This window comes from Myodes glareolus, chromosome X (genome assembly GCF_982192425.1).
Source record: "Myodes glareolus chromosome X, mMyoGla1.1, whole genome shotgun sequence".
NCBI classification, from domain to species: domain Eukaryota; kingdom Metazoa; phylum Chordata; class Mammalia; order Rodentia; family Cricetidae; genus Myodes; species Myodes glareolus.
In genome coordinates this window covers 23,662,783-23,688,285 of record NC_142053.1, presented here as the reverse complement: position 1 = coordinate 23,688,285, position 25,503 = coordinate 23,662,783, and positions in this window count along the sequence as shown.

Here is a 25,503-nt window from a genome sequence, read left to right as displayed (position 1 = left end):
ATCAGATTACCCTGGCACCTATAGTAAAACCACTTACTACTGGTCTTAAAACAAAATAAAGCTAAAACATAGTGATAAAATGACTCCTAATAATGTTCTGCTCTACTCATTGATCAATGCCTTGTTCAGACATTCTCAGAGAAGCTTTCTCCTGGAGCAGATAGTCACAAATACAGAAACTCACAGCTAGAAATGACACAGAGACTGAGAGACCTTGGAACACACACTTCTTACTGGAATTATCCATCAAACCCTTCTCCTCAGGGGTCAGGGAATCCCTCCTTACCCAGGAAGAGGTATAAAGAGTGTATGAGCCAGAGGGCATGGGGGATACCAAGAAATCAAGGCCTGTAGCATAAATAATAAAGACAGATATTGGGGTTCAAGCTGAAGATCAGAGAAGCAAAGTGGCCAGTCAATGACTCTTACCTCTACTTAAGACAGAAATAAGCAATCCTGTCAATCCTCAGACTGAGACTGAGCCTAAGACCTGTCTCCTCTCATCTTACATTCCTCTCTAGTGCTGGAATCAAAGGTGTCCACTACCACTGGCTGACCTCTATGGCTAACTATTGTGACTGCTGGGATTAAAGGTGTGTGCCACCACTGCCTGGCCTGTGTGGCTGATTACAGTGTTGCTGTGTGTGCCACCACCACCTGTACTGTATGACTGACTAGTGTGATTGCTTTGCACTCTGATCTTCAAACAAGCTTTGTTATTAAAACACAAATAATATACCACTACAAAGCCTTCTAAATTAACTTGAACAAAGTTTATAGGATATGAACTCACAGAGACTGGAGCAGCAAGCGCAAAGCTTGCACACGTCTACACCAGATCCTCTGCACTTCTGACATGTCTTCCAGTTTAGTGTTCTTAAGGGATTCCTGAGTGCGCTAACTATGGGTCATTAATTCTGAGCCTTCTCTTGGGTTCTTTTCCTTATGTTGGTTTGTCCTGTGCAACTTCAATGTGATACTTTTTGTTCTATCATATCATATTTTATTATTATTCATCATAAGTGTATTCTTTTCTAATGAGAGACAGAAAGGTAGTGGACAAAGATGGGAGGAGAGGGGAGGAGGAGGAGTGGGAAGGGAAACTGTAATCAAGATGTATTATGTGAAAAAAGAATCTATTTTCAATAAAAAGAAAGTATTATGAGTGTGTGGGTGTATGTGACAGACACACACAGCAGGAGGCACACACACACATACTACACTCATTGTTTTTAAGCACTGGAACTTGGGCATTCTGGTCAGACAGTATCACTAAGCTACACCCTCAACTGTAGAGGCCTTGACTATTTTGTGTAGTGGTTCACATCTACTACCTCACACATGCCTGGCATAAAATATAGTTTTAGTCTGTTTGTCGAATGAATCAACACCTTATATTTGGCTCCTCTGTCTTAACAACAAGAAATTGATATAGCTGAAATTGTATTCAAGTAAGTGAAGAAAATATGCATTTGATGATAAAAATTTTATAATGAGAAACAATCAATATCTCATAATTTTCAATCTTTGTTCATGTTCTGTAACATAGAAATAAACTTCAACATGTTTCCTTTTAAAGGCTCCATAATTCTCTCTCTGCATGGATGGAAGTTTGTGGTAAAGTGATAGAGTTTATTGTAGAATTGGAGAGTTTTTTTCTCCTTTGCTCATTAGTCAGAATTTTTCTTGACTTTGATCCAGTTCTATCGATTATCAAGGCAAATGACAGAAAATTACAAGGCAAGTTACAAGGCAAATTACAAGGCAAGTTACAGACAAATTTGTAACTCTAGCTAAAATCTTTTCCTGGATAGTCTTTAATATCTCTACTAGGATTTAGTCACAAGGCAGGATCTTGGGGGATTCATGGTTGCAAACTGGTGAGGACGTATGGGAATCATATAAATGAGAAGGTATGTCCTAAGAGTTTGGAGGACAGAAGCATCAGCTAGCCAACAGTATAGGTAATCTACTTGGATTCTTTAATTAGGAAAGACTGCAAGTGTCAGAAGACAAAGAGTAATTACAGTCAAGCCTTTTGGGGAATATGGGATTATAATAGGATACTCTGCAAAACCTAGTGTTGGATGAAGGAGTTCTGGATAACAATCAGAATGAAGGGCAGAAATTCAAAAATATATTTAGCTGTGTTGTAACATCTAGGGCAGTGGTTCTCAACCTGTAGGCCGTGACCCCTCTGGCAACTCTCTATCTCTAAAAAATATTTACATTGTGATTCAAAACAGTAGAAAATTGAAGTTGTGAAGTAGTAGAAAAATATTTTTCTTTTAATTTTTTATTTTTTAATTGTAAATTTTTTATTTATTTTACATACTAACCACAGGGTCAAGGTAGGTCCTAAGCAGACTCCCTAAGTTGTCAGTTTAGAGTCCCTGAGCTCCCACAATCTAGGGTCTGCTGTCTCTGTGGATTCCCTCTTTATGATCTTAACCCCCCTTGCTCATATAATTCCTCCTCCCTCTCTTTAACTGGACTCCTGGATTTTGGCCCAGGGCTTTACTGTGGATCTCTGCATCTGCTTCCATCACTTACTGAATAAAGGTTCTGTGATGACAATTAGGGTAGTCACCAATCTGATTACAAGAAAAGTTCAGTTACCCTCTCCACTTTTGCTAGGAGTCCTAGCTAGGTTATCCTTGTGGATTTGTGGGAGTTTCCCTGGTACCAGGCTTTTCCCTAACCCCATAATGGCCCCCTCTATCAAGATATCTCTTTCATTATACTCCTGCTTCACCCCTTCCCAAGCTCTACCATCCTGATTCCTCATGCTTCCATCCCCCATCTCTTCCATTCTACCCCTCCCCGCAAGGTTACCCAGGAGATCTCATCTATTTCCCCTTCCTTGGCAATCCATATATCCTTCTTAGGTCCTACTTTTTACCTAGCTTCTCTTATACTGTGGATTATATCCTGGTTATCCTTTGCTCTACATCTAATACTGTGTTTGTCTTTCTGGGTATGGGTTACTTCAATCAGGATGATTTTTCCTAGCTCCATTCGTTTGCCTGCAAATTTCATGGTGTCATTGTTTGTTACAACTGAGTAATACTCCATTGTGTAAATGTACCACGTTTTCTTTATTCATTCTTTGGTTGAGCGGCATCTAGGTTGTTTCCAGGTTCTGGCTATTATGAGTAACTTTATGGTTGGGGATCATCACAACATAAGAAGCTATACTAACGTACCACAACATTCGGTTAAGTACCTCTGATCTGGGGACATTAATAGAGAGCATCATTCTACATTAAGAATTTTGTTTGTTTTTGAAACCTTATTTTATTCCATTTATTCTCTTAGGTTTGGAATCAGAAAAGAGCATAAATCTAAAATGTCTTTTGGAATAGAGTTAGACCGAGATAGGGGCATACAAACAAACTATCTCATCTTTATGCATTGATGATGACATTTTAACTATAATTTCCTAGGAATATTATAGAGATAGGGTTTCTGGGCTCATACATTTTAAGAGATAGTAAGTTTGCTAATAAAACCTTACTTTGTGTATAGATCCCACTGTCTTAAAGCCTTAAAGATTTCAAAATATGTAAGTATAAATACCTGGAAAACAACACATTTTGCATGTTTTTATAATCTGTGTGAGTCTCATCAGATCAACCATATTTTTGTATTGAATAATTCAGTGTTTTAGCGCTGTGAGAGCCAGAATCTTGCAAAGCTAGCTAGACATATGTAGAGATTCCCACACATATATTCACAGCTTTTTTTATAAACTCTTTTTTGGGGGAAATATTTTGGACACGCTTCACAGTTTTTCTATACACAAATCTCCCAGCGAAGGCTTTCCCAGTTACCCAGCATGTGTGGCTTTGTTTTGCAAGAATAGTCAAGAATTTCACTTTCAAGTTCAAAATTAAAGAACGCTGGGAGGAGTGTCTTCTCCCCCCTCCTTCATTCTCTTAAAAGCTTACAGAAATTCCATGTACACTTTCTGGAGTGGCTGTGACTACAGACTTCAGATATTTCTGTTCCCCAGATGAAGCAGTATAAATAGTAGTGAAGATTATTGGACCACATTGGGATTCAAGAATATCACTGATGAGCTTGCATATAATATTTACATATTAGTCTGTTGATATGTAAAACTGAAATAATTGTAGAATCAGTCTAATAGGAGTTTCATGCCATATATTCATTAGTTGCTGTTGTTTTTTAAAGGACTGCATTTTCTAAAAGGTAGTATATTTAAACGTGTATCCATATGGCTTGGTGAAGTAAAATTAGAATAAGACACAGGAGACTCTGCCTAAAACAGAGAAAGAGAGGAAAGCATTAGAAGCTTGCAAAGGCAGTGTTACAACAGCTGAAAGAGAAGGAGATGGGCAGGTGACACAATAGTAAGTATAAACAAAGGCAAACACAGTTTTAGCTGTGCAGCTCTGCAGGAACCTCATCCGAAATTTAAATCAAGTGGCCATGATGAAAAAAGTCAATAGTATCCCTAGGACAAGTCTACAGAGCTCACAAGCATGGATTCTAGTTGTAAGATTGAGTAAGGCAGACATTTAACCTGTGAAGAGAAATACCGTTTTGTCACTATGTATACCTTAGAGAAGAATGTCTCACTGCCACCTTAAGAGGGAATCTGTTATCGAAATCTGAGTTATCCTGGAGGCTTGAGAACAGGAAACAACCACAAATAATGTAGCTTGATTTTGTCCTGTTACAGCTCCAAGATGAGGGAAAAAAAAGAAAACAGAAGAACCAGATGACAGCAAATTGAAAAGCACAGCTTATTGGGAGCTGGATTCAGGCAGTAAAATGCAAATGTAAATAACCTTGTCCTAGGTGCCCTGGAGCACCTTCCATCAATTGAAAATAAACCTCTGGACTGGGAAGATGGCTCAGTGGTTAAGAGCACTGGTTGCTCTTCCAGGGGTCCTGAGTTCAATTCCCAACAACCACATGGTGGCTCACAAACAACTATGATGAGATCTGTTGCCCTCTTCTGGTGTGCAGTAAAACATGAAGACAGATTAGCATATACATAATAAATACATACTTCTTTTTTAAAAAGAAAGAAAATAAACCCAAAGTTTAAAAACTCCAAGACTGGGGTAAAAAGGTGTGTCAACTTTGGAGACACCTGTCTTTCTTGTTGCTTCAGAACCTACAAACTGCAGTTTCCTGAAACCCCTGGATGCAGTCCTCCTGCAGGGCACTTCAGATGACTTAAAAACAAAGACGCAGTTTCTCTTCCTATACAGTTCTCGGTAGTGTGGTTGCTTCTCTCATTACCATACAACTGGGAGATACCCTCCAATATATTAATCATTCTAAGTTGTGGTTTAGGATGTTCAAATATTTGGAGAATCTGACTAACCCAAGCACTGTAAAATAAGTGTGACCAACCAATCAACCATTGAAGTTCAAGGAAGGTAAATTACTAAATTAAGGGGCATAGTGGTAGATCTAAAATGTTGCTCCAGTATGGGTTCAACACCAGCATAAAACATAGGAAAGACAAGAATCTGGAATTGCAAGAGAACTTATCCCAGAGTATATAGATGGCAGCCTCCAATTTTTGAGGACCAAGAAAGCAATTGCACCAATACTTCATTTTGCATTTTTTTCCAGCCCATATGTTAAACTTTAAAAATATTTAAATTTTTGTGAATATTTACCTGAATGAGTCTGAAAACCACATGCATATAATGACGTGAGGCTTGATGAAGGTGCTGGGTATTCAAGAGCTGGGTTTGTAATGGTTGTGAGTCACAATGCTGGGAGCTGAACCAGTATCATCTGGATGAATGGTCAGTGCTCTTCACTACTGAGTCAACTCCCCAGCCCCCATATTAAACGTTTGCTAGTGTTTTACTTTACTGAATTCAATTCTTTTGATTATTTTTCCCCTCCATGTAGCCATCTGATTTTGTTCAGTTTTGCTCAATTGACATTTTGGGTCAATTTATTTTCCTTTTTTTTTTTTTGGTCTTTATGTTTCCCTTTTTACTTTCCCATCATACATGCGGTGGTATTTTCATCTTATCTATTTTTTGTAAAACTTTTACATATTTATGTTTTAATTTTTTATTTCCTTTGGCATGTTAATGTACTCTTTTCTACTTTCTCGTTATTGGGAAATGTATTTTTATTTTCTTTTTAATTTCTCAGACTTTTCCTTTCCATAACATCTGCCTCCAATTGTAGTCTTTGCTCTTATCATTTATTTAATGTTACTTGCTCCGTCTTTATTGTCCTCTTTCTCTACCTCCTTTCCTTATCTCATTCATTCACTATATTTCACATTTATGCTAAATACCTTTTAATTTCATAGTATAATCTACTTGTCTTTGACATTTTCTGTTTTATGATCTCTGGTGATGTATTCTTGAGTTTTAATAAGTTTTAATTGTGTTCTATTTTTTATCATTTGACAATGTTGCTTTAACATCTCTCTAGTCCTTCTCATCACTAATCTTATTGCTGCAACAAAATATCTAAAACTCACTGCATAGATTTAGATGAGAATGGCTCCATAGGATCATATGTTTGAATACATGGTCCACAGTTGGTGGAACATTTTTGGATGAATTATGAGGTATGGTCTTATTGCTCTCTCTCTCTCTCTCTCTCTCTCTCTCTCTCTCTCTCTCTCTCTATCTATCTTTCTATCTATCTTTATCTCTACCTTCTACTTTGGGTTCAGGACACAAGGTCTCACCTGTTCTAATAGCCATGGCTTTGTTCTGCCATTATGGATTCTTCTAACTCTTTGAGGCTGTAAGTCCATATTAAACCCTTCCTTCTCTTTTAAGTTGCCTTGGTAGTAGAGTTTTACCACAGAATTAGAAAAGAAACTAAGACAAATAACTTAAGGGATGATAAATTTTGACTTACAGTTTGAGGGTATAGTCCAGCATGACAAAATTACAATGATTACATGATTTCAACCTGCTTTCTCCTTTTCATTCAGTCTACAACCCCAACATATGAAATGACATGACCCAGATATATTTTGCCTCTTCCCATCTCAATTAACCCAGTCTAGTAATTTTCTCACAGACATGCCCAGAGTTTATCACCTAGATGACTAAATCTTGTCACTTTGACAATATTAGCCATCATACTGCCCCTTGAGTGCTCCTAGGGATTAAACTATCAATAAAAGTTGGAGCAATAGCAATATCCCTAAATAAAACTTGAAGACATATCCAAACCAGTAGATACGCAAAAAGCAACACAAAAACTCATAAAAATAAAAACAATCAAATCAATTTAACTCATCCAAAATAGAATAACTCCTCAACGACTGAGTTTAAATATAATGAAATAAGTGAGATGTTGGGTGAAGATTTCAAAAGTTTACTAGTAAAAAGTATCAGTGATATCAGAAAGATATAAACAATATTAGAAACGATATAACAATATTACTTTAATTCAGGAATTGGAGGGAATGTCAGTCACATACAAGTCAACAAACTGGATGAGAAAATCAGCAATATGGATGAAAGAGCCAATAACACAGAAGAAAAAGTTATTAATAAAATTGAGATTTATAAAAGAACTAAATAAAAGTATTGGAAGTGAATTACTCAGTGAATCATATAAAAATATTGGCATGCTTTTAAAAACTAACACAATTGATAGTAAGAAATGAGAATAGGGTTGGAGGAAAAAGGCAAGGAAATATTTTCAAACCTCAACAGAGAGTAATAATTGCTATGGCCATGCTATCCCAGGACACTGGGCAATGATCAGAGAGAATACTTAAGAATCTACAGGATAGTTGAGTACATGTCCTTGTGGTATGATTGAGCACCTTTGGGAATATACCCAAAAGTAGTATTGCTGGGTCTTGAGGAAGGCTGTTTCCTAATTTTCTAAGAAACCACCATACTGATATCCAAAGGGGAATTGTTTGTCATAGCCAGAACCTAGAAACCATCTAAATGCCCTCGACCAAAAAATTGAACAAGGAAAATGTGATACATTAAACACAATGGAGTACTACACAGGAAAAAAAAAAAACATGACGTCTTGAAATTTGCAGGCAAATGGATGGAGCTAGAAAGCACTTTGAGTGAGGTAACTCACAACCAGAAATACAAGTATCACATGTACTCACTCATTAGTGACTTTTAGACATAAAGCAAAGAAATCCAGCCTATAATTCACAATCCCAGAGAACCTAGACAACAATGAGAACCCTACATACATGGATCTAATGTGTATGGGAAGTAGAAAAAGACAAGATCACCTGAGTAAATTTGAAGCATGGGGACAATGGGAGAGGGTAGAAGAGGAGGGAAGAGGAATGAGGGGAGCAGAAAAAATGTAGAGCTCAATAAAACATAATAAAAAAATTTTTTAAAAAAAATCTACAGGATAGAAGAAAGTGCTGAGCTAAAAATCAAAGTTATTAAAATATATTCAGGGGATATACAATGGGAAAATTTTCAGATGTACAGAAAGGTTAAACAACTATTCATAAGAGACATTTGGACCTTTAAAATGACAAGAAATACACCTCTCTACAACATAATGTATTCAAGATATCAAAACCGCAAACCAATAAATAATATGAAAAGCTGTAGGGCTAAAACATCTACTTATTGACAAAGGCAGCATATTAGAATTGCATCACATTTCTCACCGGCAACTCTAAAAGCTAGGAAAGCAATGAATGGTATAATTACAAACTAAAAAAGTAAAAATAACTGCCAACTAATATCATTCTAGCTAACAACCTTAGCTTTTAAAATTGACAGAAAAGGGAAGATCTCAAACGGTTTTGAATATGAACAAAAGAAGGAAAGATGAACCTTGTTCATTCTCTGGAGCCATCTTTTACATTTATTTATTATCATTCTGAGAAGTGGATTATTTTGCTTGAAGAGCCTTCAGGGACAAAGTGCTTAAAAGGCAGCTAAATACCATTATCACCTTGCAACCACGTGTTCATTGTAGAGCTCTCTTCTTTCCTTCCTTTCATCTTTCCTCCCTCCCTCCCTTCCTCCCTTCCTTCCTTCCTTCCTTCCTTCCTTCATTCCTGCCTGCCTGTTGCTTACCTTCCCCATCCACTTCCTTATCAATATCCCTTTTTAGGCAGGGTTTTGCTATATATCCTAGACTGCTCTTCAATTTACTGTATAGACTATGCTAGACTTGAACTTGCAATGGTCTTTGTGCCTTGGCCTCTTGAGAGATGAGGCTGCAGACATGCGCCTTAGGGAACATTATTTCTGTCATTAAAATAGATGTTGCTTTTGCTTAGTAACTCTAAGACTTCATTAGTGACAATGATAAAACTTGACTAACATCATTAACTACATTTCCCCTCCTAATTTGTCAGGGAGAAGAGCCATTTTAAGGATGATTAGTCAGAATGTTCCATTTCTTGGAAGAGTTCCTAACTCAGTAAGTCAAGAAGATAATGAATGAGTGCAGGAGGAATGTCCAAAGTCCGTTGGGATCCTATGAAAACTTTTTAATTAAGCACTAAGGTAAATGAAAGTATGTAAACAGTGTTAAATGAAGTATCTCCTCTTCCTCACTGTTTTCCTGATTTCCTCCACTCCATCTCATTAATTTTTGATTTGAACACTTTCTGGAAACCTTGCGTTTCCATAAAGTGTACATAGATTAGCTTTGAGTTCCCTTACAAACTGTCACTACCACAATAGAGTTTTCCATCCTGTCCTTTACTGTTCTCCGCTAATTTAATTCACCTGTGCATGAGCCTAATCACCATAGTTTTGTTTTATTGACTTCTAGCCCAGCTATGCTATGAATATATGATCCACTTGATTATCATTTTATGAACATTCTTGTCAAAACTGACAAGTTAGATAACAGATTTTAGGAGGAAAGAATGAGGCATCTTTGCCATCAGGCTAGCTGAATGCTACTGAAACCGTTGCCAGTGAGGGGAGAATTGAGAACAAGCAGTCACTTCAACGTGACTTGGCATTGCTGTGATATTTTTATTGTGCTGTGTAAACTGTGAGTCTGTGACAGCTTGGAGATTTTTAAATAGACTACCTTTGCTCGCAGACATTCTACGAAGCATTGCTCTCACATTTGTGCTTTTCACTAAGGCATGCATCCGTGCCAGGAACCATGCTACTGGGAGAGAGAGATTTGAAATGCAAAGCCCCTGTTCTCAATAAGCTTACAATCTAATTGTGGACTGGCAATCCAAAGCAACTAAGCTCAAAAATGAATGAAAGAGCTGAATCAAGGAGCAAGCAAAATGCTTTTAGGCAAATAATGGGAAATAAAATCACCCAGCCGCGATCAGGCAAAGTGGAATGAGCTCTGGGAAGAATGACATTGAAGAAATTGCATGTGATTTGGTTTTTCACAATGAATGAGATTAGCTAGGTGGAGAGGGTGGGAAGGGGACTGAAAGAAGACAGAACAATATATACAGGAACAATATTGGATAAAAAAATTAGAGAAAGAAAGTATCATTTTCTGTGGGAATGCAGTGAGTAGTGAAGATGAAGAGGCCAGTAGAGGTCTTAATTCATGGGTATGTCTTAAAAGCAATATGGAGCCACTAGAAGTCTCCAGTTTTGGAGAAGGATTATAGGAAGGAAACAGTAACACAGTAATATTTTTCTTCTAAAATTAACCTAGAGATGTTGACTGGATAATTTAGAGAAAGACGGGACAAGAAAAAAATAGATGGTCATCCTGATAAGTAGCGATGAGCCCATGAACTACAAACGAAACACTGAAGGCAGTTAGGGAGGAATAATAGGGAAGCATTTCGGAGCAAGATATGATAAAACGCAATGAGTGAAAGGTTTTCTAGGGTAAATAAGAAAGAGATCTAAGGCCTGAATTAGAGGATAATGGTAATACCATCCTGTAGCATGCGTAATGTGCTTTTAATTTCCAACATTGAGTGTCTATGATCTCATTTGATCTTTCATCCACTCTGCAAGGTAGGTTAAGGAATATATTTTCTCTTCTTTGACAGTTGCAGTCCAGAGAGGTTAAGTGATTCACTCAGAATTTCGTAGCTCATTAAGCACAGACCCCTGCCTAGAGCCCAGACTTGCTGACGCTTTAGCATGTTTTTTCCACTTCATCATGATGGTGTGCTGTTAAAGTGCTTGCCTGGACTCAACCAGAAGCAGTCATTATGCACATTACTATTGGAGGAAAAAAAGAGGGGAGGCATCCAGCAAGGTGAATACTCACTAATTTTGACTCAATTGAGATTATTAATGATATTATCTCTAAAAAGAAAAGTAGGTAGCATTTTTTTGACAATTCACTATGTGTAACATGGGGCAATTATATAAATTAATTGCTAAAATCTTCTGAGTCTTTTGCTTTTAGTGTGTGTGTAGTGATTTAAATGAGACGGGCCCCCTTATGCTCCTATATTTGAATGATTGGCCCCCAGTTGGTAGAACCACTTTCAGAAAAATTAGGAAGAGTGGCCTTATTTGAGGTGTGGTATGTCACTGTGGGGTGGGCTCTGAGGCTTCAAAAGGCCATACCAATTCCAGTTTGCTTTCTCTCTCCCTCTGACTTGCTGATCTCAATGTAGGCTCTTAGCTACTATCCCAGCATCATGACTGTCTGTTTCTTACCATGCTATCCACCATAATGGACATGGACACATTTTCTGAAATTGTAAGCAAGCCCCTAATCGAATGCTTTCTTTTATAAGATACCTTGGTAATGGTCTTCCATCACGGTGATAGAAAAGTAACTTAAGACTGTGTAACTTTTTTCAAATATATATGACTGCACAGATTTCATGGCTACAGAGCCTGGAAACCTTAGCTTGAAATTTATAAACCAGACAAAAACCCATCACCATTATTACTTAATATCTTTCTGGCTTATATCCAGCATGTTTAGACTCAGACAAAAGTTAGACACTACCCTGATAAGTAGTGTCCAAAGTTATAATTCAGTGGAGAACTTAATTAAAATGAAATCATCAGTTTTTAAAATAGCATTTTTGAATTGCCCAACACACAGAACTATAGCTATCTATATGATCCTTTTTACTCCCAGGTATTAGAATGATCAGCTATTTACTTTAGGGTGTCTGTAAAATATCACATTACCTATAATCACTACTCAACAAACAATCTTAACTTTGAATGGGGGTACCTAATTGATTGAGTTCAGAAAGGAGGTAGAGAAGTCACAAATTCAAAACTGTACCCCTCACACCAATAGGCAGAAAATGAGGGAAAAACTTTTATTATTATGACTGGTCAGTCTAAGAATTTATTGTGTTCTTTGGGGGAGAATTGTCTGTAATCTGTCAATCATGTTTTAAATAAACGCTGATTGGCCAGGCAGGAGGTATAGGTGGGAAAACCAGACAGAAAGTGGAAATGATGCAAGGAGAGCAGGAGAATTTCTGGGGAGGAGGAAGTTGATTCCTCCCACTTCTGCCCAGATCACCGAAGCAGCAGGATGTGACCTGCCCCACTGAAAAAGGCACTGAGCCACATGGCTAAAATAGATCAGAAAAAATGGGTTAATCAAGATGTGAGAGTTAGTCAGTAAGAGGCTAGACCTAATGGGCCAATCAGCTTTATAACTTATAGAAATCTATGTGTGATTTTCTTTGGGGCTAAACAGCTTGGGGTACTGGGCAGGATATAAACCCCAAAAAGCAGGCCCCCTCATGTTACAGTTCTTCAGACTCCAATCACTTAATTCATTGCTGCAAGAGGCTGTCCTTGGAGTTTCCATAGAGAGAGCATAATGGAGTGGCAAGACTCAACATACCATACATAAGGATGATAGCCCTTTTCCTAGGATGTAGAACAGCCATAATAAGTATGCTAGCCAATTTTTCTTTTTCCAGGACTATTCTCTTTATAGTCAGGAAGAAAGGGAAAGATAAAAGAAAAAAGGCAAGATTTTAAAAATGAGTAAGAATGAAGTTCACGTTCTGGCTATTACAAATAGTGCTGCTATGAACATAGTAGAACAAATCCGTGGCCCATGACCATACTGATGTATATTTTGCTTATCACCATAGATCCTTCATCTGGCGAAGGACGGCGATGCAGTCGGAGACCCACATCGGAGCACCGTACTGAGCCCCCCGAGGTCCAAATGAGGAGCAGAAGGAGGAAGAACATGAAAAAGAAAATCAGAACCGCAAGCTCAGGTTAGCTGCAGCTGTCTCTATGGGTTTTCCCATTGCTCATATAATTCCTCCTCCCTCTCTTCAACCAAACTTCTGGAACTCAGTCCAGAGATTGGCTTGTGGATCTCTATATCAGCTTCCATCAGTTCCTGGATAAAGGTTCTGTGAAGACAATTAGGATTCTCACCAATCTGATTACAGGGCAAGGTCAATACAAGCACTCTCTCCACTATTACTAGGAGTCCTAGTTGTGGCCATCATTGTGGATTCGTGGGAGGTTCCCTAGCATCAGACTTCTCCCTTACCCCATGATGGCCCCTTCTATCAAGATACCTCTCTCATTACTCTTCCCCCTGTCTCACCTCCAACTTGACCATCATTATCCCTTATATTCTCCCTCTCTCCATCCCCTCCCCTCTAGGATATCCCACAATTTACCCAGGACATCTCATCTATTTCCTCTTCTCAGGGAGATCCATGTGCCTCTTTTTGGATCTTTCTTGTTTCCTACCTTCCCCAGGGTTGAGGATTGCATTCTAGTTGTCCTTTGCTTTACATATAATATTCACTTGTGAATGAGTACATACCATATACTCAGTACCTCCTAAGGACACAAGATTTCTTTGGATTTTGAACCAAATTAGAGTATTTTAATAAAATATCCCCATACTATAGTTTCTCTAGGAAATCATTAGTATAATTCATATATATTCTGGAAATCACTTAGTAAGACTTTAACAAACTCCCAGTTGTATAGTTCAGATAGAAATAAGTGACAAATTCCTGACATTTCTTGCGTGTGTTTTCCTTGTTGCTTAGTTTCTTATGGTAGTTCTTTTGAAGTTAGTGTTTTTTCAGTTCCTAAATTTTTAACCATTCATGTTTGCATGCCTCCCTAGAAAAAAATATTTAATATCTATTTTTCCAAGTCTAAGGGTAACTCGCTTATTTCAAACAGCAAGCTGTCACTTGATGAAAAGCTCTTCTGTGCATTGCACTAAAACTCAAGATTCTCTCCCGTTGCATCATTAGTCTTGGCTGTAAGGTGACACAATTTCTAGACCACTGAGAAAATGATGAGGTCCCAGGTATAAAGATGCTTGGCAGAAGCTCAGAACACATTCATTTCAAGACTCAGCAGATAAGTCATTTCCACAAGTCCTTTTTGTATAGGATTCAATATTCCTGAAGATGCTATACTCTATGTCAACATCATTTATAAAAAGAAATCCATCAAAAATATAACACAATGTTGTACAAGGAGCTGTAGTGAGGAGGCACAAGCCGCGTTCTACCGCTCAGCTAGCTTAACCCCAGAAATAACCACACAGAAAACTCTATTTATTTAAACACTGCCTAGTCCATTAGCTCTAGCCTCATATTGCCTAGCTCTCACATCTTGATTCAACCCATTTCTATTAAATCTGTGTTCACCAAAAGGTAATGGATTACTAGCATGAGTCTAACCAGTATCTACCTTGGGCAGGAGAAGCATGGCTTCTGACACACTGCCCTTCTTCCCAGAATTCTATTCTGTCTTCCTCGCCTAGGTGAGTTTTGCCCTATCAACTAGGCCAAGGCAGTTTTCTTTAATAACCAATGAAAGCAACACAAATACAGAAGGGCCTCCTACACCAACACAATGTCTTAAGACTTCTGTGTTCTTGGCTGGCAGCATTAAGTTTGTGATGTCGTTATAGTCCTTTCCATTACAAATACCTCTAAACATATTTCAGCCACAGGGTTTAACTAATTTTTAGCAACCTGATAAGGTCATGTATGTCAATGACCTGATAAGGTCATTGTTGGGGGAGGTCGCTCATTCGTTTCCAGCTTCTCCCAGACCTGAAATAATCACTCAGAAACTATATTATTTGCAATACTGTTTGGCCAATAGCTTAAGCATATTTCTAACTAGATCTTATATCCTAAACTAACCCATCTCGTTAATCTGAGTATCACCATGAGGTTGTGGCATACCATCAAAGTTCCCAGCTGGTGGCTTGCATCTTTCTCCGCTGGTAGCTCCATGACATCTTCCTGACTGTGCCCATTCTCTCTATATATCTTTTCCAGCCTAGCCATATTCTATTAAGCCTTGGTCAGTAGCAGCTTCTTTATTCATTAACCAATAAAAGCAACACATATACAGAAGGACTTCCCATACCATTTTATTTCCTGTAAGAGTTGAAGAAGCTGAGGCAGAAATTTGACCCATATCTTATAGTCAGTACCACATTTCGAATCTAGAAATCCAGGAAAAATAGTGTTTCCCTTCTCTTCACCGCAACAACTACAGTGACAAAACCTGAACCAATCAAGCATTCACTAGAAAGTTCATTCACATAGAAAGATGAGGAGAATTGGATGTCGCCTCTTAAACTCTGTGACATCATAGCCTCCCTATCTCTTCTCATCACCTATAAATAGCAGTTAATACTTATAATAATACCTTGCTGGTCATTTCATGAGATTCTTTTTTAAATTTTTATTGCTTTATAAATAATACCATTCAAAATTTCCATTTCCTCCCACTTCCTTAACCCTCTCCCCTTCCCCTCTGAAAAATCCCGTGCCATTATCATTGGCTTCCAGGTCAGCCCCCATTGTCAGTCACATTCAGAGAGTCCAGTTTGATCACATGCTCGTTCAGTCCCAGTCCAGCTTGTTTTGGTGAGTTCCTATTAGATCAGGTACACTGTCTTAGTGGGTGGACCAACCCCTCACTGTCCTGACTTCCTTGCTTATCTTCTCCCTCCTTCCGCTCTTCAACTGGACCTTGCGAGCTCAGTACAATGCTCCGATGTGGGTCTCTGTCTCTATCTCCATCCATCACCAGTCAAAGGTTCACTCTGAATAGATCTCAGTACCTCATGAGATTATTTTGAGGATGGTGTGTCACAATATATGATGAAGAATAAGATAAGGTATTTAAAACACCCTACAACCATAGGAACTAGAAAGATACAAATTCACTCAGTAACATCATCCATGTATAGATTTTTCTCTTCCTCTAGAAGCAACAAATGCTTCTTTTATTATTGAATGCCTAGCAAGGCGAACAGATCCTATTATATGGTAGACAGTTAAATGCATAATGACTATAAGATAAATGCATGAATGCATCAATGTTTAAGGGAATGAAAAGCTTTTGGATGCAGCAATTAGGAAGCAAAGACATGTTCAATTCCTGGCTCATGCAACTTAGACACTATAATGTCATCTAGCATTTCTTGAACTGCAACAATAGGAAAGGCATTATTCAAAATGTGTTTTACTGTTATAAAAGCTCTTTTGTGGCTAAATCAACCCCACAGCCTTCATTTCCAGTCTTTATCATGTCACTCTGTGTTTGCAAGCTGTAGAAGCCTATAAATGTATATAGAATCTGATAATAAAGTTACCGTATTGTAGTAGGGAAGAGATGATTCTGTTTTTAAATTCTAAATTTATCTGTTATGAAGAATGGAATATCTCTCACTCAAAGCAGGCTCCTTAAAACACAGCCAATTCTCAAAACAAGTCTCTGAAGTCAAATTGAACACCATCTCTGTATTACAGTTTTCATCTGTGGTGTGACGTTTAAGAAGTGCATTTACCAAACATTCTTGCCACTGATGTTCAAAATTTTTGTAATGCTTTTGTTACTTTTCTGTGTATATGCTTTGCCTGCCTGTATGTCAGTGTACCATCTCTATACCTGATGCCTGTGGAGACCAGAAGAGGGCATCGGATACCCTAGAACTGGAGTTACCCATGATTGTGAGCTGCCATGTGGGTGCTGGGAATTAAGCTGTGTCTTTTGGAAGAAGAGCCAGTGCGCCATCACTCTAGCACCCCATACTCGATTTTTGACTCAATCAATAAGAAGAACTTGCAACAAAATTAGTAAGCAGAAGTGAAGCAGACACCACCAAGTCTCTTCCTGGCACCATGTTTAGGTCATGAAGAGACCTAAGCGACTTCAAAACATTGTTTTGAAACTACAACATAAGCAAGGTCATTGTCAGCAGTTTTCTAGTATCTGTAAAATTCCTTAGGATTCCCGCAAACTGGCTGAAGTTTCTGGCAACAGTCTCTCTTTTGATTTTTCTTTTCTTTTATTTTGAATGCATAAGAAGTTTTCTTTATTGACTCACTGGTCCATCTCCACTTTGGAGTGTTAGATTCCAGTTGATTTATTTCTTGTGTTTTAGTCAAATGCTTTTGTGTTTGACCTAGTTTGGTTGTTTTGGTTTTATAATTATTTTTATTGTTTTATTGAGCCATATATGCATTTTCCCCTCCCTTCCTTCCTTTATACCTTCCCTCACAACCCACACATTCCCAATTTACTCAGGAGATCTTTTCTTTTCCTCCTTCTCATGTAGATCCACGCATGTCTCTCTTAGGGTCTTCTTTGATGTCTAGGTTGTGTGGAATTGTGGACTATAAGTTGATCTTTGCTTTAAGTCTAGAAGCCTCTTATGAGTAAATACATATTGTATTTGTCTCTGGGTCTGGGTTGCCTCACTAAATATTGTTTTTTCTAGATCTAACCATTTGCCTGCAAATTTCAAGATGTCATTATTTTTTAACACTGAATAGTACTCCGTTGTATAAATGTACCACATTATCTTTATCCATTCTTTGGTTTAGGAGCATCTAAGTTGTTTCCAGGTTCTGGATATTGCGAATAAGGCTGCTATGAATATAGTTGAGAATATGTACTTGTGGCAAGTTTGAGCATTCTTTGGGTATATACCCAACAGTGGTATTGCTAGGTTTTGAGATAGATCATTTCCTAATTTTCTGAGAAATTGCCATACTGATTTCCAAAGTGGCTGTACAAGTTTGCACTCCCACCAGCAGTGGAGGAGCATTTCCTTTACCCCACATTCTTTTCAGGATAAGCTGTCATCAATATTTTTAATCTTGGCCATTCTGACAGGTGTAAGATGGATCTCAGAGTTGTTTTGATTTGCATTTCTCTGATGACTGAGGATGTTGAGCATTTCCTTAACTGTCTTTCAGTCATTTGAGATTCATCTGTTGAGAGTTCTCTGTTTGGGTCTCTACCCCATTTTTTGTTGGATTATTTGTTCTTTTTATGTCAATTTCTTGAGTTCTTTTTATATTTTGGAAATAAGTCCTCTGTCTGATGTGGGATTGATGAAGATATTTTCCTATTCTGTGGGCTGCCATTATGTTATGTTGATCATGTCCTTTGCTTTATGGAAACTTCTCAGTTTCAGGAGGTTCCATTTATTGATTGTTGCTCTTAGTGTCTGTGCTACTGGGGTTATATTTAGGAACTGGTCTTCTTGTCAATGCATTCAAGTGTACTTCCCACTTTCTCTTCTATAAGGTTCAGTGTGGCTGGCTTTATGCTAAGGTATTTGATCCATTTGGACTTGAGTTTTGTGCATGGTGATAGATATGGATTTATTTTCATTGTTCTACATGTTGATATCCACTTATGCCAGCACCATTTGTTGGATATGATTTTTCCCTTTTTATATTTTTAGCTTCTTTTTCAAAAATCAGGTGTTCATAGGTATGTGGATTGATATCCGGGTCTTTGATTTAATTCCATTGGTTTTCCTGTCTGTTCTTATGCCAATACCAGGCTGTTTTCAGTACTGTAGCTCTATAGTAGAGTTTGAAGTCAGGGATCATGATGCCTCCAGAAGTTCTTTTCTGTACAGGATTGTTTTGACTATTCTGGTTTGCTTGCTTGCTTGCTTGCTTGCTTGCTTGCTTGCTTGTTTGTTTGCCTTTCCATATGAAGTAGAGTATTTTCTTGCATGGTCTGTGAAGAATTTTGCTGGAATTTTGCTAGGCATTGCATTGAATCTGTAGATTGCTTTTGGTAAAATTGCCATTTTTACCATGTTAATTCTACCTACCCAAGAGTATGGGAGATTTCCATTTTCTGGAGTCTTCTCCAATTTCCTTTTTCAACAGTCTTCTACAAATGGCCACACTGAAGGATTTGTAAGCATCCAGTTTTGTTTATTAAATGTCCTCCTACCTGAAATAACTAGGATTGTATCTGTTTACCTGACTAAACTCTGAATGCTTCAGGTATGCTTAACATTAGCCCCACAGGTAAGGAAACCAAATCACAGAGCAGCAAAATGCAGAACGAAGGACTCAATTCAGCAAGCTGAAGCCCAGTGTCTGTGTTCCAAGGAGTTCTGCCCCATGACGTCTCTAACTATAAAGTCAACTCCAATTAGGCATCATATCCTTTCCCTTAGTTTCTTTCACTATTTCAATGGAAAGATATTGTTGAAGCCCATTTTAAAATTGTAAACCTTCCACATGAAGCCATCTCACTTTCAAATAAACCTCTCTATGTCACTTTTGAGGGTGCAACAAGGTAACTTGACAACCCATCCACCTGGGATTAAGGGTGAGAGTGGGCAGTGAGAAGCTTTATTCATAGAAGCCTTCAAAGCCCCAACATTGATTTCATTTCACAACACCCTCCTAGGGATCCCGCTGCCATTTAAAATAAATTATCATCAATGTCAAACTTGATAGCCTTTGGAGTTTAAATACTGAGAAACAAGATATTAGTTCTGGAAAGCTGAGGGCCTTGTTAACTAGCTGTTGTGCTTGCCTATGTTTTAAGACAAAGCTAGCACTTAAAGTCAGAGAGGTAGATCTATATATATTGATTTAGAAGAACATTCATGATATATTGGCAAGTAGTGAAAAACAAGTTTCAGGGCAAATTGATGATATGATTTTATTTTTTAAGAAAAGAAAGGAAAGTTATATAAAATAACACCTACACACAGAGTGCCGCATCTAGCAAGGTCCTTGGCCAGAGAAACACAACCTTCCTGTTGTATTGATGAGTAAATCTGAAGGTCAGAAAGTGAAACAGTTAGGGTCAAAAAGCTAGTTAGTAGCAGAAAAACTTCTGTGCTACCCACCTTCAGACTTTTCTGTCATCCTGCCTACAAGGTATGCCTGTATCACACTAATAGAGAGTTAAGAATCTACTGAGATAGTCACCAGTTTGGGGTAGAGTCATCATTAAAGCAAATATGCCTGCTTTTAAACTCTAAACTGACTTATAATGGGGAGTGGAATATTTCTGTTCCCAAAGCAGAGTCATCAAAGAGTTCTCTTCATGTTTCTCCTAGTTTCTCTCTATCTAAAAGCTGTTTTGTTCATTTCCTTTAATAATTTAGTGATTTCTATGCCTTTTTTCATAATATTAATTTGACCTAAATATTTCAATAGCTGAGCACTATATGAAGACATTTTTCAAAGCACTTGGCTTAAACTTGTTTACAAAATAAACTGAAGATCTATTGACAGATCCTTTCAGCAGACTACATTAAGTTCACTACCTCTGAAACATATTCAAAGTCTCTATGCTACTGTGTGTAAGGTGTTTGACAATCAGATTACATTTTATTATTTATGAGTGAGTGTGTGTGTATGTGTGTGTGTGTGAGTGTGTGTGTGTGCATGTGTGCATGTGCACCTGTGTGTTAAGGTATAGAGTAGACTTTGTGTTCAAGAGACAACTTGTCCAAGTTGGTTCTCATTTTCCTTCATGAAGATTTCAAAGATCTGACTCTGGTGCTCAAGCTTGTGCAACAAGCATTTTCACTCACTTAGCCATCCTATCAGCCCTGTCTGAAGATTCCATTATCTTAGGAAGCCATGGAACCAAATACCTACCAACAGCTCTATCTTTATAAACGAGTGATAGACTTTTTTAAAAGTTGATCTGAATGTGGGGTAGTGATCTTTAGCACTTGGAAAGGAGGATGGGCAGATGGCTAGAGGGAAGATAAATATCATACACTGAAACACCTTTAAAGAGAAGAGAAAATTCTAGCACTCCATGTCTTGGTGAGGTAATTATAGTTTTCAATAATCTAGGATATTTCATTTTATAAATAACTGCAGCAGCAGAGAAGTTGGTAGCTTCAAATGCAAAGCAATGATCAGGAGAATTAAATATTTCTTACCCTAATTTTCAGTACTTATTGTATGAATGTGTTGAAATAGTGTGCTGGACCACATAGATATATAGGGTTATTAAGGATAAATGATTTCAAAAATTATTCAAGAAACTGGAAGTTTTATCTGCTCAAATTTGAACGTTACATACTTTACACATTATAGAATTATCACACTATCCTTACAATGTTATTAAAATAATCTATAAAATATTAATAAAAGCTTATACCAGAATAAATATGAATAAATGTCACATTTATTCTGAAACAAAAAAATTAAAAAACAGTTGAAGTATATTTATCAAGTGGTTTATTCATTTTGCTTTTGTTCATTTGATCAGTAAACACATAAGACAGTGTCCTGCATCCCTGATACTTCCTTTGCAGTACAACAGAAGGTTGCATTAAACCCAAGTACTCATGCTGTGAGGAAAGTACACTTGCTCAGCCGGGCCTTGTTTCCAATGTTGTTTTTCTAACTACTTGTCTTTGATTACCCACCAAACTTCCTAGGCTACGATTTCATTACTGCTTGGTGAAATTGACTGAAGGCAAGTGCGATCAGCAGGCAGGAATATCCAACTCATAGACCTCCATGTGCTTACACAATGTTTCAAGATCTTGGAAAAATTATTGATTGACAGTTTTCTTCTTTTGGTTGTAGAACTCCCCCTTTGAAAGGAATTATCTGCTGAAAACTTCATCACTATTAACAGGCTCCAGGCACAACTAAACCCAGAGGATTATGAAAATTAAAGTTTGAAAATCAATGCATCATGTCCATCAACAGGAATGGATTTTTAAAAGATATGATAAATTTGTACAATGGTGCATTGGCCACAAACAAAGAACAAATTTCTTCTTTCTGAAACAACATGGGTTTCAGTCTAAAAGCAGACGGAGTGAGAGAAGGAAGAGACATGAAAGTACATGCGCTTTCATTACATTTGTAGAGGATTGAAGCAGATGAGTACTGACATAGGATTTAAGAAATGGGATCAGTGGTTGCACAAATCTTTGGGATGGAGGAAAAGACGGACTACAAAAGGTTAGAAGAAAACTTAAAGAGGTAATAAAATTGTGAGGTGTTTTCTTTTTTCTTTTTCGTTATTCTTCTCCTATAAAATATTCCCTGATAAAAGCCTTTTCTCCCTCTTCTCTCTCTCCTCACTCCCCTTCTCCTGTCCTCCCCAACCTCTCCTTACCCTCAAATCTACGGCCTCTCTGTTTCCTTTCAGAAAAGAGCAAGCATCCAGTTATAGCAACCAAACACCACATAACAAATTACAGTATGACCAGACACCAACTGTCATATCAAGGCTGGACTAAGCAACCCAGTAGTAGGAAAAGGATCTCAAGAGCAGGTAAAAACAGTCAGAGATAACCCTGCTCCCTCAGTTAGGAGTCAAATAAAACAAAACAAAAACCAAAGCTAAATAATTACAACATGGCCAGGCATAGTGGCACATGCCTTTAATCCCAGCTCTCAGGAGGCAGAGGCAGGCTGATCTCTGTTTGTTAGAGGCCAGCCTGTTCTACAAAGAAAGTTCCAGGACAGCCAATGCTACACAGAAAAACCCTGTCTCAAAAACAAACAAACAAACAAACAAAAATCAATTACAATGTATATGCAGAGGACCTAGTGCAGACCCCTGAAGGCTAGGTGATTGTTTCTTCAGTCTCTGTGAGTCTCTATCAGCCCTGTTTATTTAATTCTGTGGGCCATGTTTTTCTGATATCCTGGACCCCTCTGGCTCCTACTATCCTCCTCCCCCACCCTGAAGGAGTTTCCTGAGCCTAACCTAATCCAATCAGCTGCCAAATGAAGCCTCTCAGATAATGGTTGAGCTAAGCACTGATCTGGGATTATAAAATCATTAAGAATCATTCCATTGACTTTGTTTTGTTGTTGTTGTCAGTTTGGTTCTACCCTAGAACGTTGAGCCATCTGGCTTCCCTGCTCATTCAGACAATGTCTGGCATGGCTCCCTCTTATGGCTTGGGCTTCTAGTTAGAGCAGTCATTGGTTGGCCACTCCCACAAGCTCTGAACCACCATCCCCAGAACTTCCTTTAAGCGGAAGAGGTTGTAGGTCCTAGGTTTTGTGGCTGGGTTGATGTATCAGTCCCACCACTGGCAGCGTTCCCTGGTTACAGAAGATGGCCAGTTCAGGTTCCATGTTCTACACTACTAGGAGTCCTCACTAGGATCACCCTATAGATTCCAAGAAGTTTCCACTGCATCCTGTTTCCATATCATCCCATAAAAGCCCATCTATTCCAGTTGTCTCTCCTCTGTCCCTCCTCCCACCCCACCCAATTCTCCTATTTCTATCCCTAACCACCTCTAGTACATCCACAAAATCTATTTTATTTCCCATTCTCGGGGAGACGTATACATTTCTAGACCTTTCCTGTTTATCAACTTCCCTGGGTCTATAGATTGTAGTGTGATTTTAATTGAAGTGCTTATTTTGTAGGCGTCTAAAAACAGTGCTTGCCACATAAGCTTGATGACCCAACTTCAGCACCCCAGCACAAATGAAAACAGCCAGGCATGGTGGCTTTTACTTGTACCCCTAGTTCTGGGGTCAGTAGAGACTGGAGAGACACTGGAACTTATTTGGCTAATAAATGTAGACAAAGTAGAGTTTCAGGTTGTCAGGGACCTTGTCTCGAAAATAAGGTAGAGACCAATAAAGGAAGAAATCCAACTTTGTAAAAAAAAATCTCATAGAATTGCACACTGTTATTGGAAAAGATTATTGCACATAAATTCTTTCACAATAAAGTTGATTAAAATCATTACATCAATAATCTTTAAGTCTCTTATGGCTCATATATAGTCAGTCAGACCTTGCTTTAAATACTGGATGTTCCATTTACTGCTTCTGTAGCTATCTATGAACTAATCACTTAACCTCTGTTTCCTCAATTCTAGTATGGGCTGAAAATAGCAATGAGTTGTTTTAAGAGCTCTGCATGATAATAAACACTGATGAAATTTAGTTCAGTGACTGGCTCGTAGTAAGTATTCAATACATAATCTGCATTTCTATCATTTCAAACACATTCATAAGCCTGGTAAGAAAAGGTTAGAGGTCAACTCATGTGATCTGAATTATAATTTGATTCAACTATTAAAAATTCATTTACTTTGTCTGGTTCTGCATTCCTCATAATTAGTGTGTGAGGGGGGTCATTGTGGTGTCTTTCTTAGCACTTCATAGAGATAGTAGGGATATAAATGCAACTAATAGAAAAAGTATAGAAAACAATGAAAAAGGGAAAACACTTACACAGGTGCTGAAAAGGATTGTGAAACAATTTTCCGTAATTCTGAGGTTAAGTGAAGAAGGGAAACTGTGCTAACACAACAGGACATGCCCTCAATAGAGTTACAAGATTTCTGACATTTGTTTTCTGGTTTTTTTTATGTGTTTTTGAGGGAGGGAGTCAATTTTCCATTTCAGTTATGCCTTGCTTGTACCCAACAGATAGGAACATCTCTGCTTAGGTCTACTTACAAGAAAAAAATTCTGATTAGCCCATTTACTTGAAGGTGAGTGAGCCAATGGATGCCTATCCCTTATTATTAAGGGCAAAAGTAATATTTCTAAATGTTAATTCACATGTTATCAGGGAGTAATATTTTGGGGTAAGAGAATTTGTTGAAGATTTCCCTATGTTTATCATCTACACTTCAAAGCTAAGGCCATAAACCTTTATACAATTTTCCCACCAGTGAGTACAAAACTGAGTGTTATTTCACAAGTATAGAAGCAAAGGAAGAATGTACGAATTTTTTGTCATATATTTCTTTACCACACCTTCCACATCGATCTTGAAAGTATCGATCACAGGATTCAGCATGAGTGTCACAGTCCCATAAAACAGCGAGATAAAGTTGTGCTGATCATAGGAAGACAGATGGCTAGGTTGTGTAGGAGTTCAGTATGTTGCATTATAAAATATTGTTACCACAGTCAAGTGACAGCTCAAGTGGAAAAGGCCTTGAGCTTTCTCTTAACTAAGTGAACACTTAGAGCTGCTGGCAGCAGAAGAATTTTGTACACTGGAAAGCAGGACAAGTTCAAAAGTAAGAGAAGGGGGCAAGGATATTGATGAGCACCATCTTAAATTCATCATAGCCACTATCAGAAGAGACCAGCTTAATAAGCAAGATCGTGATAGTGAGCACAAGTGATAACCACTAAGAAGTAGCAACTACCCAGCCACAGGCATTTATGACCACTGAATACCACATGGGATTAGACATAGCAACCACACGGTCATAATACATGACAAGGAGTAGGAGGCATTTTGGCATGGCTAGGGCCACTCATTTTAGTCAGGTAGCATGGGAAAAAAACAAGTTACTAATGAAGAAACAGAGTGGAGAGTGGAAGTA